Source organism: Dendrobates tinctorius, unplaced genomic scaffold (genome assembly GCF_039654945.1).
Source record: "Dendrobates tinctorius isolate UK_male_01 unplaced genomic scaffold, ASM3965494v1 ptg000063l, whole genome shotgun sequence".
Lineage (NCBI taxonomy): Eukaryota > Metazoa > Chordata > Amphibia > Anura > Dendrobatidae > Dendrobates > Dendrobates tinctorius.
The window spans coordinates 18068544-18086510 of NW_027361731.1; the positions used below are offsets into that span (position 1 = coordinate 18068544).

At 51.0% G+C, this 17967-nt stretch overlaps 1 protein-coding gene and 1 pseudogene across 1 annotated transcript in view; one reads left to right on the forward strand and one right to left on the reverse strand.

The window, feature by feature from the left end:
• The window catches only part of LOC141093967 (uncharacterized), a 744741-nt gene that overhangs the window by 387480 nt on the left and 339294 nt on the right, over positions 1–17967 (forward strand). The gene's annotated exons all lie outside the window — the stretch shown is intronic.
• The window catches only part of LOC141094360 (uncharacterized), a 183677-nt pseudogene that overhangs the window by 104403 nt on the left and 61307 nt on the right, over positions 1–17967 (reverse strand).

Genomic DNA, 17967 nt, shown 5'->3' on the forward strand with positions numbered 1-17967 from the left:
ACAACTCACTGTTCATACTTTCAGTTTTTGAACTTCTATTAACCCCTTCAGGTTTCTAAAGCTGCAAAACAGTTACAAGAAGTGACCTGAAAACAGCAGGTAAGACGCCAAAAAATAGCATCTCAGGACCCCGTCCGTTCTGAGGACCAGAGACTGTGCCTATAATGGGGTCATAGGACTCATTCTGTTATGAGTCCATGAAAACAAAAAAAAGGATTGTCCAGGAAGGCATCAATGTGCAGTGTACGATACAGGGAGTAGAGATGTGCGAACTTGTCGGAAATGCGTCAGAGGCTACGTGCCGAAACGCACATTGGGGAGGGCGTCTATCCAAGGAGATCAGGAGCAGTGTAGTTTGGAAGTTATTACTTTATACTTGTCTTACTTTGATGTCTCATGCTGTATTTCTGCATCTTCCCTGGTCTGTGGTATAAGTAATCCATATACTGACACCTTCTGGTGTCGTTGGGTATTACCCCTATTTGATTATGTGGCATACCTATCCAGTGACACTTATTGGTGACTCACTTTTTGCACTTTCTAACTCTAGGTGTTAAGTAGTTTACTTTCCCAACCCCTGTTGTCTAGTAGTTTAGTTCTCCATCCTCTGCTGTGTAGTGGTTTACTTCTCCATCCCAAAATGCCCTGCAAGCCTTGGAGATTCCAAGAATTTCAGAGCAGCCCCTTCCCCACAGCTACCCAGTGCCTAATCAACAAGTTGTAACAACTCCTGGCCATGCTTGCTCGTCCAGGTGTCAGTAATGAAATGCAGCCTGGAAGACATTGATTTTTTCAAGTAATGGCTGATGTTGTCTGTGACATGCTGGTGTAGTGCAGGTACAGCTTTTTTACATAAGTAATGGCGACTAGGCAACTGGTACTGTGCGACTGCTATGGCCATCAGCTTTCGGAAAGGGACTGCATACACCAGGAGGAAAAGCAGCATTTCCATGGCAAACGTATTAGAGATGGTGAAGTTCAAGCTGTTAGCTTTGCCATGTGTAGGAGGAAACAATCTTTTACGTGACCACAACTGCACGAACGAGGGCTTCCTCCAGTGGGTGGAGTATGGAGAACACGACAAACTGCTGAACTGTGAATGCGGTGCAGACGGAGATGTTATGGTGGATTGAGAAAGATGTGATGTGTTTAGTGTCTGAGATCTGTCAAAAACAGCAGGCATGTCCACTCCTGTAACAGCTGATGTGCTGTCACTCACCGCAACTGTAGTGGGTAAAGAAGTGGAGGCTCTGAGGCCAAGGACTGGTGTGAGAACATTTACCACAGTGAAGGAGGTGGAAGAGACAGCAGATGCGGATGATAGGGGCGGACAGTGGGTGGCGAGGCACACTAGGCCACATTTTAGTTAGGGCAGTGAGTTTCCCAGACTAATGCATGTTGATCGCTCATGTGCTGGTTCATGCATGCAGTACTCAATATATTGCAATTTGTGCCTCTACTTTTTTTTTTTTACGTTGGCAGAATACCTGAGTGGGGTCTCAAAAAAGGCCCAGTCTAGGCAACCCTTTCCACCCATGCGAACTGCACACCTGCTACCATTGCTGGCCACAAACAGAGTTGCGGTTGAGGATGCAGTGCATATCATGGTTGCATCACTCGCACATCTGTGGTTCCCCACAATCAGTTGGATGGTTGGGGTGTCTACTCTGAGGACTGTAATGTGTGTGATGTCAAGGTGGAGGAAAAGGAGTAGAGACCACGTGATGCAGCACTTGCCCTCCACTGGAGCACATGCTCTTCCTGGCCCTCACCTATAAGGTGTAGAATAGTGTGTCCCACAAGCTCTGTGCCTCGAGGTAACCCTGGACTCGGATCTCTCCTTCAAAATACATATCCATTCCATTTCCACTTCCTTCTGGCTACAACTCAAAAATATTTCCCGGATCCGTACATTCCTTAATTAAGAATCTGCAAAAACCCTAGTCCATGAATTCATCATCTCCTGTCTCGATTACCTCCAATCTAACAGTCTTGCACCCCTCCAATCCATCCTAAACTCTGCTGCCCAAATAATCCACTTATCTCCCCCACTATTCTCCGGCATCTCCCCTGTGTGCATCCCTACACTGGCTCCCCATTACCTAGAGACACCAGTTCAAAACCCTAACCATGGAATACAAAGCCTTTCAAAATCTGTGTACTCCATACATCTGTGACCTCGTCTCCCAGTACTTACCTGCAGGCAACCTCCAATCCTCATAAGATTTCCTTCTCTACTCCCCTCTTATTTCCTCTTCCCACAATCGCATACAAAATTTCTCCTGCGCATCCCCCCTACTCTGGAACTCTCTACCCCAACATACCATGCTCTCGCCTACTGTAGAAACCTTCAAAAAAAACCTGAAGATCCACCTCTTCCATCAAGCCTACAACCTGCAGTAACGATCTCTTCACCATACCATTGCACAAGCAGCTCTACCCTCACCTACTGTATCCTCACTCATCCCTTGTAGACTGTGATCCCTCACGGGGAAGGTCCTCTCTCCTTCTGTATCAGTCAGTGACTTGTATTGTTTAAGGTTATTGTATTTGGTTTTATTATGTACACCCCTTTACACATAAATGGCGCTATAACATAATACTGCTGAGCGGCAGCCAAAGAAAGGAAGTGGAGTAGCCCATCCAGTAACAGAAGATGTCAAAATGCTGCACAATTATACTATTCCTACTGTGGGGAAATTGATGCCACTTTGGGCATGTGTGACAATAATTCTCTGAAATGTGGAGACTCCAAGTTGGGTCTCCTTCATGTGTGCTGCCTGAATTTGGCAGAGCTCTCAGAGCACCAGGCCTTCACCTGTCACTCATCCACCTGTTCCTGATCAGTGTTTCAGATAGAAATGCTGCTCCAAGCTCTGCTCCAGGCATCCATGCTGCACAACTATACTATCTGTACTTTGGGTCAATTGGTGACACTTTTCCTGGTGTCTGCCCCTAATTTGAGCTGTGTGGGAAGCTTTTTGGCTCCTGAAGGTGTTGTCTATGCGTTTCGTTTTGCCTCTCACTGAATTCAATGGGGCTCGGGTATGTTTGTCACACAGTTTGTCGAAAATCGGGATGATAGACGAACCGAACCTTGAAAGGTTCCCTCATCTCTAATGGGGAGCAACTGCTGTGATACATGGCCTCCTCCGGAGCGTCTGTGTGATTCCTTATTTAGATGAAGAACAAATTACAGAAAAAAACAAAGGCGAATCCTGAGAGAGAATAATGGAGCCTCCAGCACCGACCTCCACCCGCAGAGCCACACTCCACATAGAGAATAATGGAGCCTCCAGCACCGACCTCCACCCGCAGAGCCGCACTCCACATAGAGAATAATGGAGCCTCCGGCACCGACCTCCACCTACAGAGCCGCACTCCACATAGAGAATAATGGAGCCTCCAGCACCGACCTCCACCCGCAGAGCCACACTCCACATAGAGAATAATGGAGCCTCCAGCACCGACCTCCACCCGCAGAGCCACACTCCACATAGAGAATAATGGAGCCTCCAGCACTGGCCTCCACCCGCAGAGCCGCACTCCACATAGAGAATAATGGAGCCTCCAGCACCGGCCTCCACCCGCAGAGCCGCACTCCACATAGAGAATAATGGAGCCTCCAGCACCGACCTCCACCCGCAGAGCCGCACAACACATAGAGAATAATGGAGCCTCCGGCACCGACCTCCACCCGCAGAGCCGCACTCCACATAGAGAATAATGGAGCCTCCGGCACCGACCTCCACCCGCAGAGCCACACTCCACATAGAGAATAATGGAGCCTCCGGCACCGACCTCCACCCGCAGAGCCACACTCCACATAGAGAATAATGGAGCCTCCAGCACCAACCTCCACCCGCAGAGCCGCACTCCACATAGAGAATAATGGTGCCTCCAGCACCGACCTCCACCCGCAGAGCCGCACTCCACATAGAGAATAATGGAGCCTCCGGCACCGACCTCCACCCGCAGAGCCACACTCCACATAGAGAATAATGGAGCCTCCAGCACCGACCTCCACCCGCAGAGCCACACTCCACATAGAGAATAATGGAGCCTCCAGCACCGACCTCCACCCGCAGAGCCGCACTCCACATAGAGAATAATGGAGCCTCCGGCACCGACCTCCACCCGCAGAGCCACACTCCACATAGAGAATAATGGAGCCTCCAGCACCGACCTCCACCCGCAGAGCCGCACTCCACATAGAGAATAATGGAGCCTCCGGCACCAACCTCCACCCGCAGAGCCACACTCCACATAGAGAATAATGGAGCCTCCAGCACCGACCTCCACCCGCAGAGCCGCACTCCACATAGAGAATAATGGGGCCTCCGGCACCGACCTCCACCCGCAGAGCCACACTCCACATAGAGAATAATGGAGCCTCCAGCACCAACCTCCACCCGCAGAGCCACACTCCACATAGAGAATAATGGAGCCTCCAGCACCGACCTCCACCCGCAGAGCCGCACTCCACATAGAGAATAATGGAGCCTCCGGCACCGACCTCCACCCGCAGAGCCACACTCCACATAGAGAATAATGGAGCCTCCAGCACCGACCTCCACCCGCAGAGCCACACTCCACATAGAGAATAATGGAGCCTCCAGCACCGACCTCCACCCGCAGAGCATCACTCCACATAGAGAATAATGGAGCCTTGAGCACCGACCTCCACCCGCAGAGCCGCACTCCACATAGAGAATAATGGAGCCTCCAGCACCGACCTCCACCCGCAGAGCCGCACTCCACATAGAGAATAATGGAGCCTCCGGCACCAACCTCCACCCGCAGAGCCACACTCCACATAGAGAATAATGGAGCCTCCGGCACCGACCTCCACCCGCAGAGCCACACTCCACATAGAGAATAATGGAGCCTCCAGCACCAACCTCCACCCGCAGAGCCACACTCCACATAGAGAATAATGGAGCCTCCAGCACCGACCTCCACCCGCAGAGCCGCACTCCACATAGAGAATAATGGAGCCTCCGGCACCGACCTCCACCCGCAGAGCCACACTCCACATAGAGAATAATGGAGCCTCCAGCACCGACCTCCACCCGCAGAGCCACACTCCACATAGAGAATAATGGAGCCTCCAGCACCGACCTCCACCCGCAGAGCATCACTCCACATAGAGAATAATGGAGCCTCCAGCACCGACCTCCACCCGCAGAGCCGCACTCCACATATATGGCTGCTCTGTGCGCACAGGACCTGTGATGAGGTCACAGGAGGGGGAGGAGTCAGGGGGTCACATGATCAGGGGCCTCAGTGTGTGCAGGACTCTGCTGTGCTGGTTGTCATGGTGCTGGATGAGGGGAAGTTTTTTATGTGTGGGGTCAGGAGGGGTTTACAGTGTGGATGAAGCAGAGCCGTGTGTGTACGAGGTGTACATAGTAACATAGTTATTAAGGTTGAAGGAAGACTTTAAGTCCATCTAGTTCAACCCATATCCTATCCTAACTTGCCCTAACATGTTGATCCAGAGGAAGGCAAAAAAACCCCATGTGGCAAACAGTAAGCTTCACATTGGGGAAAAAAATTCCTTCCCGACTGCACATACGGCAATCAGACTAGCTCCCTGGATCAACGCAATATCAAGGAAACTAGTGTATATACCCTGTAATATTATACTTTTCAAGAAAGGCATCCAGGCCCTTCTTAAATTTTGGTAGGGAATCACTCATTACAACATCATATGGCAGAGAGTTCCATAGTCTCACTGCTCTTACACTAAAGAATCCGCGTCTGCGAGTATGCTTAAACCTTCTTTCCTCCAGACGTAGAGGATGCCCCCTTGTCCCCATCACAGGTCTAAGAGTAAAAAGATCATTAGAAAGGTCTTTGTACTGTCCCCGCATATATTTATACATTGTAATAAGATCACTACTAAGCCTTCGATTCTCCAAACTAAATAACCCCAAGTGTAATAACCTGTCATGGTATTGCAGACCCCCTAGTTCCCTAATAACCTTGGTCGCTCTTCTCTGCACCCGCTCCAGTTCAGCTATGTCTTTATTATACACCGGAGACCAGAACTGTACACAGTATTCTAAGTGTGGTCGCACTAGTGACTTATATAGAGGTAAAATTATGTTCTCCTCATGAGCATCTATGCCTCTTTTAATGCATCCCATTATTTTATTTGCCTTTGCAGCAGCTGCCTGACACTGGCCACTAAATGTGAGTTTGTCGTCCACCCATACACCCAGGTCTTTTCCATTGACAGTTTTGCCCAGTGTTTTACAATTAAGCACATAATTATACACCTTGTTCGTTCTACCCAAGTGCATGACCTTACATTTATCCCCATTAAAGCTCATTTGCCATTTATCAGCCCAAGCTTCTAGTTTACATAAATCCTCCTGTAATATAAAATTGTCCTCCTCTGTATTGATTACCCTGCAGAGTTTAGAGTCATCTGCAAATATTGAAATTCTACTCTCTATGCCCCCTACAAGATCATTAATAAATATGTTAAAAAGAAGAGGGCCCAAAACTGACCCCTGTGGTACCTCACTGCTAACCGTGACCCAGTCCGAGTGTGCTCCATTAATAACCACCCTTTGTTTCCTATCCCTGAGCCAGCTCATAACCCACTTACACATATTTTCCCCTATCCCCATTGTTCTCATTTTATGTATCAACCTTTTGTGTGGCACCGTTTCAAAAGCTTTTGAAAAGTCCATGTACACCACGTCCACTGCATTCCCTTGGTCCAGTCCTGAACTTATCTCTTCATAAAAGCTTATCAAATTAGTCTGACAGGAACGGTCCCTTGTAAACCCATGTTGATATTGGGTCATGAGGTTATTCTTCTCCAGATACTCCAGTATAGTATCTCTTAGAAAACCCTCCAGGATTTTACCCACAGTTGAGGTTAAACTTACTGGCCTATAATTTCCAAGTTCAGTTTTTGTCCCCTTTTTGAATACTGGCACCACATTTGCTATACGCCAGTCCTGTGGTACAGACCCTGTTATTATGGAATCTTTAAAGATTAAAAATAATGGTCTATCTATGACTGTGCTTAATTCCTGCAGTACTCGGGGGTGTATCCCATCCAGGCCCAGGGATTTGTCAATTTTAGTGATTTTTCGACGCCGCCGTACTTCCTGCTGGGTTAAGCAGGTGACATTTAATTGAGAATTTTTATCCCTGATCATGTTATCCGTCATGGGATTTTCTTGTGTAAACACTGTTGAAAAAAAGTCATTTAGCATATTGGCTTTTTCCTCATCCTCATCCACCATTTCACCCAGACTATTTTTAAGGGGGCCAACACTATAATTTTTTAGCTTCTTACTATTTATGTAGTTAAAGAATATTTTGGGATTATTTTTACTTTCTCTGGCAATGAGTCTCTTTGTCTCAATCTTTGCTGTCTTGATTTGCTTTTTACAGAATTTATTTAATTTTCTGTATTTATTTAATGCCTCATCACTACCTACTTGCTTTAATTCTCTAAATGCTTTATTTTTTATCTCTTATTGCGCCCCTTACAGCTCTATTTAGCCATAGTGGTTTCTTCCTATTTCTCGCATGTTTATTCCCATACGGTATATATTGTGCACAGCTCCTATTCAGGATGCTAATAAACGTCTCCCATTTTCTTTGTGTATTTTTATGTCTCAGGATATCGTCCCAGTTAATTGCACCAAGATCATCTCTCATGCGTTGGAAATTTGCCTTCCTGAAGTTTAGTGTCCTTGTAACGCCTCTACTACACATCTTATTAAAGGATACATGAAAGCTTATTAATTTGTGATCACTGTTACCCAAGTGACCCCCAACCCTTACATTTGATATTCGGTCTGGCCTGTTGGGTAATATTAGGTCTAGCAGTGCCCCCTCTTGTTGGGTCCTGAACCAGTTGTGAAATGTAATTGTCTCTCATAGTTGTCAGAAACCTATTACCTTTGCAGGAACTGCAGGTTTCGGTTCCCCAATGTATTTCGGGGTAGTTGAAGTCCCCCATAATAATGACTTCTCCTTGAGTCGCAGCTTCATCTATTTGCTTTATGAGGATATTCTCTGCTGCTTCCATTATTTTTGGAGACTTATAACAAACCCCTATCAGTAATTTATTATTTTTCCCCCCTCCCCTTATCTCCACCCACAGGGACTCTACATTTTCATTAGACTCATATATATTATCAGGAAGGATGGGTTTTATGGATGATTTTACATATAAACACACGCCTCCCCCTCGCTTATTTGTACGGTCATTTCTGAACAGACTATAGCCCTGTAAATTATCCGCCCAGTCATGGCTCTCGTCCAGCCATGTCTCAGATATCCCCACCATGTCATAATTATGTTCCAACAACATTAACTCCAATTCCTCCATCTTGTTGGCGAGGCTTCTGGCATTAGTATACATGCACTTTATGTATCTCTCTGTACCTCTATTCTTTCTTAAATTATTAACTGTTCTAACCCCACCCCCCATGCCATCCCCACCCCCAATTTCATTATTTGTGCCCAGGTCTCTAGCTGCACTGTCTTCCCCTCCTATAAAAGGAATACCCTCCCCCCGTCCCTAGTTTAAACACTCCTCCAACCTTCTAGCCATCTTGTCCCCCAGCACAGCTGCACCCTCCCCATTGAGGTGCAGCCCGTCCCTAGCGTAAAGCCTGTAGCCAACTGAGAAGTCGGCCCAGTTCTGCAGGAACCCAAACCACTCCTTCCTACACCAATTCCTAAGCCACTTATTAACCTCCCTAATCTCCCGTTGCCTCTCTGGCGTGGCACGTGGTACAGGAAGTATTTCCGAAAATACCTGTGACGTTCCGAGGAAGAGATACGTCCGAGAGTGGACCCTCTGGGTCGCGGATCTGGAGCCACTGGGTTGAGCGCGCCAGGTGATGACCGACCCCTATACAGGGATCGTTAGGGGCAAAACCGCAGAGGACAGAACCACGACAGCTGGTACCAGGAGGGACGGCTCAAGGACAAGGAACCAGAAGACGGCTAGGTCAGAGGTCGGAGACAGGAGTACTCGAGCAGGGCTATTGGAAACGGGGGGCACCCAGGCAGCGGATGCTAGTAGGGAAAGCAGGAATAGCCAAGGGAACAGGAGGACTGCAGACGTGGGGAAACTCAGGAGGAGGAAAGGGTGGCGGTATGCTGGAGGAGAGAGAACCAGGAGAGCAGGACAACACGGGGGCTGACAGGAGGAAGCAGGGAGGAATACCAGGAACAACTATAGAGACAAGGGCGGCCAGGAAAGGCGTGGGTTTAGCACAAAATCCTCAGGCATCCTCTCTACAGAGAGGACGCCTGAAATACCTTAGGGTCCGGAAGTGGGAGGACACGCGCCGCCCTCAGTGCCGCCCACCAACAGCAGAAGAGGAAGCGCTGGCGCGCGCCCGCGGCCTAAGGGAGGGGCGCAGGGACGCCGCACGGGAGTACGTGCTGCGGCAGAGGAGCCGGTAAGAAGAGGCGGCGGCGGGTGCCGCTGCAGAAGATGCGGCCCAGGGCACGGCCGCCGATGTTACAGTACCCCCCTCCTTACATCCCCCCTTTCTGAGGTTGGCCAAAAATCTTTTCAACATTAGGGGGGCGTTAATATTCTCTCGAGGCTCCCAGGACCTCTCTTCGGGACCAAATCCCTTCCAATCAATAAGAAAGAGAGTCCTCCCCCTGACTCTTTTCATGGCCAAAATATCCTTTATTTCAAAGATGTCTCCCAACCCAATAGGTTAAGGAGGGACAGCGGAGACAGGTTGGAACCGATTCAGAACTACAGGTTTTAGGAGCGAGACATGGAAGGCGTTAGGGACCCGAAGTGAAGCCGGCAATCTCAGTTTATAAGCCACCTCGTTGACGCTTCTCAGTACTTCGAAGGAACCGATGAAATGAGGACTCAACTTATAGGATGGAACTTTCAAGCGGATGTGCTTGGTCGAGAGCCAGACCTTGTCGCCGGGATGATATGTAGGAAGGTCCCTCCGTCTCTTGTCCGCATGCTTCTTGATTCGGGCACTGGCATTCTCGAGCGCCTGTCTGGTTTCCTTCCAAATTTCCGAAAATTCTAAGGCGAGAGCATCTGCTGCGGGAACTCCTGATGATGGAGTAAAGGGTAGCGGAACACCTGGATTCTGACCAAAGACCACAAAGAACGGCGATTTGGTGGTTGATTCGTTGGGATGGTTATTATGGGCGAACTCTGCCCAAGGTAGAAGCGAGACCCAATTATCCTGATGGGCGTTGGAAAAGTGACATAGGTAGGTTGTCAGGCCCTGATTAATCCGCTCCACTTGTCCGTTAGTCTGTGGATGATACGCGGAGGAGAAGTCGAGAGATGTACCCATAGGCCGACAGAGGGCCCTCCAAAAGCGAGAAGTAAATTGGACCCCTCGATCAGACACAATACGCAGCGGGAGACCATGTAGCTTGAAGATCTGGTGAATGAAGATCTCGGCCAACTTCAGGGCTGACGCCAGTCATAATGGCCAGCAGCTCTCGGTCTCCGATGGAGTAATTGCACTCTGCAGGCGAAAAGGACTCGGAAAAGAACCCGCAGGGAACCAGTCGTCCAGAGGGGACCTGCTGGGAAAGGACTGCCCCAGCTCCGGTGGAAGAGGCGTCTACTTCTAGAATAAAAGACCTACTGACAACCGGCCGATGTAGGACTGGTGCAGATGCAAAGGCGCGCTTCAGCGCCAAAAAGGCGTCCTCAGCCTCGGGGGGACCAGCTGTTAGGCTTAGTTCCTTTACGGGTCAGGGCCGTGATGGGCTTGGTCACCGTGGAAAAATGCGGCACAAACTGTCGGTAGTAGTTCGCGAATCCGAGAAAACGCTGGATGGTGTCACGTCATCGTCAGACTCAGGGCCTGCTGTCCCGGCCTCGGCCACTAGGAGGCGCCGGACTGTCACATCACCATCAGACTCAGGGCCTGCTGTCCCGGCCTTGACAACTAGGAGGCGCCGGACTGTCCCATCGCCGTCTGACTCGTGGCCTGCGGTTCCGGCCTCGGTCTCTGGGAGGCGCTGTGCTTCAACCCCGAGTCATGGCGGCGATAGTTATGAGGCTCCTGCGCAGGCGTCCGCTGGACGCAGGCTTCGCTCCTCGGTCAGTCATGAAGGGGCTGGTGCATCACCATCCAGCCTGGTCCTGGGGGCGGTCCGGATGACATCATCAGCCCAGTAGCCTGTGAGGGATGACCTGATCCCTCAAATACTTTGGGACGGCTCTTGCAGGCCGCCGGATATATTCTTGGTTCCCCTGCGTGTTACTGTGTGAATTACTGTTTGACTGACTCTGATTTTTGCCTGGACTTCTGACCCCGCTTCTGCCTAACAATTCTGTACCTCTGCGACTCTCCTGGTTTATGACTCTGACTTCGGCCTGGATTCTGACTCTGCTCCTGCCTAACGATTCTGTACCTCTGCGACTCTCCTGGTTTATGACTCTGACTTCGGCCTGGATTCTGACTCTGCTCCTGCCTAACGATTCTGTACCTCTGCGACTCTCCTGGTTTACGACTCTGACTTCGGCCTGGATTCTGACTCTGCTTCTGCCTAATGATTCTGTACCTCTGCGACTCTCCTGGTTTATGACTCTGGCTTCGGTCTGGAATCTGACTCTGCTACTGTCTACTGTTTTTATACCATTTCTGCCCGACTGGTTTAGTCTCGGATATCATTGCCTCTGTGTCCTGTATTGGAACACCTTTCTGACGACCGTCCTGCTCTGGTCATTGCTCCTATTCAGACAGCGCCTCCTGGGCTCTGCTATAAATTCAGATCCCTGTATAGGGGTAAAGGGTATCAGTGTCTCTCGCGGTGTTGTCTGGCTGCAGCCCAGACCGTAGGCAGACGTCACAGATGGCTTTTATACCGACAGGACGGGGCCACGTGAGTACTGCAGAGAGTTTCTCGGGATCCATCTTCAGGCCGGAATCTGTGATTATATAACTCAAGAAGGGTAGCGAGGTCTGCTCAAAAAGACACTTCTCAATCTTGGCGTAGAGGCGATTCTCCCGAAGGCGATGCAGGACCATGCGCACGCTTCTCCGATGAGAGGATAGGTCAGGCGAAAAGATGAGAATATCATCTAAGTACACTACTACGCACGAGTACAGAAGATCCCGAAACACCTCGTTCACAAATTCCTGGAATACAGCTGGAGCATTGCAGAGACCAAACGGCATGACTAAATACTCATAATGACTGTCACGGGTGTTGAAGGCCGTCTTCCACTCGTCCCCTGCGCGGATCCGGATCAAATTGTAGGCTCCCCGTAGGTCCAGCTTCGTGAAGATCCGAGCCCCTCTCAGCCGATCGAAGAGTTCTGGAATAAGCGGGAGCGGGTATCGATTCTTAACCGTGATATTGTTCATCCCCCAGTAGTCGATACATGGTCGAAGTGATCCGTCTTTTTTCCGAACAAAGAAAAAGCCGGCGCCTGCTGGGGAAGAGGATTTCCGAATGAAACCCTTGGCCAAGTACTCCTGTATGTATTCAGTCATGGCCGCGGTCTCTGCTGGGGACAAGGGGTACGGTCTCCCTCTGGGAGGGGTGGCACCGGGAATTAAGTCGACAGGACAGTCGTAAGCCCGATGTGGAGGCAGAGAATCCGCTTCTTTCTTGCTAAAGACGTCGGTGTACGTGTAGTACGGTGCGGGAAGGCCCGGAAGATTGGCCGGCATAGGCAGGGAACGGGGATGGAGGATGGACTGCAGACAACGTGCGTGGCAGGAATGGCCCCAGCGTAGGATCTCCCCCGAGCGCCAGTCGACAACTGGCTCGTACAGCCTAAGCCAGGGTAATCCTAGGAGGACCGCGTGGGACAATTTAGGCAGGACGTAGAAGGCTATTTTTTCACGATGAAGCGCTCCAATTTGTAGGTCAACTTCGGCCGTAACCATGGTGACGAGCTCGGGAAGAGGCTTTCCATCAATTGAGGTGATAGCACGCGGGTCTTTTAAGATGACCACCGGAATTCGGAGATTATCCACCTCTTCTTGCCGGATTAAATTCCCAGCCGCACCCGAGTCCACATACGCCTCCACAGATCTGCGCTCCCGACCTGTAATAATTAAAGCTGAAAGGGTAAGGGGCCGAGAGGAATTACGATCACCTAGGGAGGCCTCTCTTACCAGACCTAGGTGGAGGCGTTTCCCGGTCTCTCAGGACAGGTGCGCACAAAGTGATTGGCTCCACTGCAGTACAGGCAAAGTCCGTTTGTCATCCTCTCCCTGCGTCGCTGCTCGGTCAACCTGATCCGATCTACCTGCATGGGCTCGGGAGCGACGCTAGTAGCGGAAGCCGAGGAGCGCGGAATGGGCGCTTGATACAGCCTGAAGGGTCTACGCTCCCTAACCGACTCCCGAGCGCGCTCCAAAAACCGCAGGTCTATGCGAGTGGCCAGGGATATGAGATCCTCCAGAGAGGTCGGGGTATCTCGTCCAGCAAGCTCGTCCTTAATTTTACCCAAGAGGCCTCTCCAGAAGGCCCCTACAAGTGCCTCATTATTCCATCCAAGTTCCGACGACAATGTCCGAAAGCGGATGGCGTACTGTCCCACAGTAAGGGAACCCTGGCGGAGGTTAAAGAGGGCCTCTGTAGTAGACGCTAAGCCTCCGGGTTCATCGAACACTCTACGGAAGGTCTCCAGAAAGGTCTGGATGCTAGACACGACTGGATCATCCCTCTCCCATAAAGGATTCACCCAGGCCAGGGCTTCTCCCTCAAGATAGGATACTATGAACGCCACTTTAGCGCGATCTGTGGGATATTGTTGGGGCGAAAGCTCAAAGTGCAGTCTGCACTGGTTTAGGAGACCCCGGCATAGCTTAGAATCTCCACCATACCGGGGAGGCTTTCCCAGGCGAGGTGGCGGAGACGAGACTGCGTCCCGGGGTGGGGTAGAGGCGGCCGCAGCTGACTGCAAGGCAAGCAGTCGATCGTCAACGGACGCCATGTATCCCAGAATGTGAGACTGGGCATCGCGCTGCTGCGCGAGCTCCTGCTGAAGACTAACTAGGAAGGGAGCGTGCCCTGGGTCGGAGGTCTGCAGCGCGGATAACCGGGTGTCCATGGACTTCATGAAGGACATTATCCGGGTCTGATTTTCACGCAGGAACAGCAGTTCCTTCTGCGTGGCAGCCGCGGCACCGGCGGGGTCCATGGCCTGAGGATACTGTGACGTTCCGAGGACGAGCTACGTCCGAGAGTGGACCCTCTGGGTCGCGGATCTGGAGCCCCTGAGTTGAGCGCGCCAGGTGATGACCGACCCCTATATAGGGATCGTTAGGGGCAAAACCGCAGAGGACAGAACCGCGACAGCCGGTACCAGGAGGGACGGCTCAAGGACAAGGAACCAGAAGATGGCTAGGTCACAGGTCAGAGATAGGAGTACTCGAGCAGGGTTATAGGAAACGGGGGGCACCCAGGCAGCGGATGCTAGTAGGGAAAGCAGGAATAGCCAAGGGAACAGGAGGAATGCAGACGTGGGGAAACTCAGGAGGAGGAAAGGGTGGCGGTATGCTGGAGGAGAGAGAACCAGAAGAGCAGGATAACACGGGGCTGACAGGAGGAAGCAGGGAGGAATACCAGGAACAACTATAGAGACAAGGGTGGCCAGGAAAGGCGTGGGTTTAGCACAAAATCCTCAGGCGTCCTCTCTACAGAGAGGACGCCTGAAATACCTTAGGGTCCGGAAGTGGGAGGACACGCGCCGCCCTCAGTGCCGCCCAGCAGAAGAGGAAGCGCTGGCGCGCAGCCGCGGCCTACGGGAGGGGCGCAGGGATGCCGCACGAGAGTACTGCTGTGGCGGAGGAGCCGGTAAGAGGAGGCGGCGGCGGGTGCCGCTGCAGAAGATGCGGCCCAGGGCACGGCCGCCGATGTTACAATACCACCTTGGAGGTCCTTGCTTTAAGCTTACAGCCTAATTCCCTGATTTCATCTTTAAGGACCTTCCACCTACCTCTAACTTTGTCATTTGTGCCAATGTGCACCATGACCGCTGGATCCTCACCAGCCCCTCCCAGTAATCTGTCAACCCGATCAGCGATGTGTCGGACTCGAGCGCCAGGTAGGCAGCACACCGTTCGACGATCCCTGTCTTTGTGACAGATTGCCCTATCTGTTCCCCTAATAATTGAGCGGAGCGGAGATGTGTGTGTATGAGGTGTATGGAGCAGAGCCGTGTGTGTACAAGGTGTACGGAGCGGAGCCGTGTGAGTACGAGGTCTACGGAGCGGAGCCGTGTGAGTACGAGGTGTACGGAGCGGAGCCGGGTGAGTACGAGGTGTACGGAGTGGAGCCGTGTGAGTACGAGGTGTACGGAGCGGAGCCGTGTGTGTACTTGGTGTACGGAGCGGAGCCGTGTGTGTACGAGGTGTACAGAGTGGAGCCGTGTGAGTACGTGGTGTACGGCGTGGAGCCGCGTGTGTGTAAAGGGATGAGATTCGTTGGAAGCAGTAACTAGCCAAAGGCAGAGAAGGGATTAACAAGATTTACTAGAAGAGGTTATTTTAAAAAAAAAACACATTACATGAAAGGTAGACTCACCAAAACCCTTACTGATGCACTAGCAGGATGCAGCAGACCTCCTCTGATAAAGGCTGGGGCAGCACATGGAGGGTCTGGCTGCCTAGTGGGAAAATGCACAAAAATAGGGCTTGCATAAGACATCAGTCACACAGATAAGTGTGATGCAAAGTGTTCTAGCAGCCTATTGATAACGCCCATAGTATTAGCAGGTGGGGTGCTCAGCACTATATATATGCATTACACAGAAAAACCAAGCCAACATAAAGAGGCCCGGCTGCATCCTGCAAAAAAATGATAAAAAGATTAAAAAAAATATTTGGGGTATTAGTTACTATTTTGGCCAAGAACAGGTTATTATACAAGAAATAATCCACGCAGGGAGACGAGATCAGTAACGGCAACAACGGGAATTGCACACAAACACAATGCTTGAGAAAAAGGTATACAAAAAAAAGGTGATTTATCGCTTGCAGTTCCTGTTGGGGAAAGGCTGGAATATCTCCCAATGGCGTCGCAGATCGTGGACAGTGTCTCTGGCTCCGTTACAGAGGAGCGAAAAACATCGTCTCCCGACGATGCCGATGTATCCGGTCCCGCTTGGCTTCGGTGCACTGGAATGTAGAAACAGTCCTTTATGTAGATTCCTCGGGAATGGCGCCGTACACGAACCGTGGGCACGCTCGCAGACCATGGCAGCGTGCAGTCCTCTGGAGTAGTCTGCAGGCGGGAAGGAGCCGTCCAGCAAGGAAGGGTCCGAAGACAGCTCGGTAGTGACAAAGTCAGTGGCGGATCTTAATAGGGGCGGATGGGGCGGTCGCCCCGGGCCCAAGGTTTTTTGGGGGCCCAGGGGCCAATCCGGTCAGCATCTGTGTGAGCCGCCGCCGCCCAGTGGCGTAGGAAGGGGGTTGCGGGGGGGTGTGGGGGGGTGGGGCGGGCCGCCCCAGGCGGCACGTGTGTGGAGGCGGCGCAGCACGGCAGGAGCAGAAATTCCTCCTCTCTGTGCTGTGGGACTCTGGAGAGAAGCGTGGAGGCGGCCGGCCGAGGCACAGTGAGGAGAGAAGAGGACTGAGTATTAGCAGGAGATTTTGGCAGCGGCTAGCGCAGGTGGGTCACAGGTCACTCACCATTTGGGAGGAGGATGCTCTGCCTCTCCCCAGCCTCCCTCCATGCTCAGTCAGCTGCTGAGCTCTCCCTGCGGGCGGCTTCCTTCCTCAGTGACACACAGAGTCACTCACACACACAGCAGCCAGGCAGTCGCATGCAGCCTGTGTAAGGCTGTGTGCACACACTGCGGATTTTGCTGCGGTTCCGCAGTGGTTTTTGACATGTCAATTCTTTCTGCGGATTCTCCTGCGGTTTGCCATCTCCTCTATTGAGGAGATGAAAAACCGCAGGGCAAAACCGCAGAGCAATCCGCAGGTAAAACCGCAGGTATTTTGACCTGCGGTTTCACCTGCGGATTTTACAAAATCCGCGCGGATGAATCCGCACCTAATCCGTAGCGTGTGCACACAGCCTAAGTGTAACTTATATGTTAACACAAAAAAATGGAGTGAAAGTCCAAAATATTTTAGAAACGTAAGAAATTTATTTGAGGAACAACCCCGTTATCCCGTGCTAAAGTGCTTACCCATCATGTGCTCCAGGACAAGTGCAGCGCCGCCACCAGCGCAAGTGCAGCGTGGCGGCGCTGCACTTGTCCTGGAGGCTGGAGCACATGATGGGTAAGCACTTTAGCATGGGATAACGGGGTTGTTCCTCAGGGTGCGCACCTGGGTTCTTCCCTACACTTTGTGTCCCGGTTTTATGGCCCATCATTACAAGAAGCACTTGGCTCCTTTTCACTTAATATTATATGGACAGGACAATTAGCAGCTGATATTACCCGATTCCTTCATTGTAGATGTTGTTTATAATTGTCAGTACGATTTTTATGTGTAATAAATTTCTTACGTTTCTAAAATATTTTGGACTTTCACTCCATTTTTTTGTGTTAACATGTTATGTGGGAGTGTCCATTATCGATCCCCTTTGAGTCATAATTTTACAAATGGTGACTCGCCTGGGGTACATTGCGAATTGTTCCATTTGGTATTGTTTTATATATATATATATATATATAAGTGTAACTTATACTGCGGCCAGGGGCAGAGGAGGCGGAGCTGAGCCTGCACATTACTGTCTGTGCTGCGTGGGAGCACTGTCACAGGCAGTGTGTCAGAAATGAATGTCTGTCTGTGACTGTGTGATTAATCATTAACATCCCTAACCAGTAGCCGGCCAGGCCGGTACCCCCTCCCAAGCGCGGCCATTTTATTCCTTTCCAGACCCCGCATCCGAGCAGGCCATTCACCGCCCGGGGGGGCGCCAAATTCGGGAACAGCCGATTTAATATTATTTATATTGTTTGACCATACAATACAATTTCTTGTGAGAAAAAAGTAATTT